The sequence below is a fragment of the Penaeus monodon genome, chromosome 22 (assembly GCF_015228065.2).
Source record: "Penaeus monodon isolate SGIC_2016 chromosome 22, NSTDA_Pmon_1, whole genome shotgun sequence".
Taxonomy (NCBI): domain Eukaryota; kingdom Metazoa; phylum Arthropoda; class Malacostraca; order Decapoda; family Penaeidae; genus Penaeus; species Penaeus monodon.
The window spans coordinates 21,371,422-21,371,945 of NC_051407.1; positions in this window are offsets into that span (position 1 = coordinate 21,371,422).

Sequence of the window (524 nt, forward strand, 5' to 3'; positions counted from 1 at the left end):
GGAAAGGAGTGCCTCTTGTTTTGAAACAAGTAAAAGATTATGTAAATCTGTAACATACATCACCCTTACATTGGTGCCGCCAATTTCATTTTGAAACACTGGAAACAAAATCTGTTTCTGCAATCATGAGATTTTTGTAGTTCACTAATTTTTATATAATTCAGTGGGTATGGAATGAATATTACTCTTGGGACAACACTTATACAAAGTCCTTATATTACATGTTACATATATATCAGATTTTCTAGGCTTCATAATGAAATTTTAGTAAAACTCAAAATGTGATTGCATCATTTCACTTCAAATTCATGCCTTCTAAAATTACAATTTCCTAGCATGATATGCAGATTGTCTAATCTCTCATGTGGACTTTTTACTTATAAATATAAACTTTTCAAGCTCATTATCGCTATTTATTTGTGTATTTATATTTGCATATATGATTACAAATTAGCTTTAAAATTGTACTGACTGACAGACTCCTTTCATCTTAATAATAAAAGAGCCAATGACTGGAAGAAAAG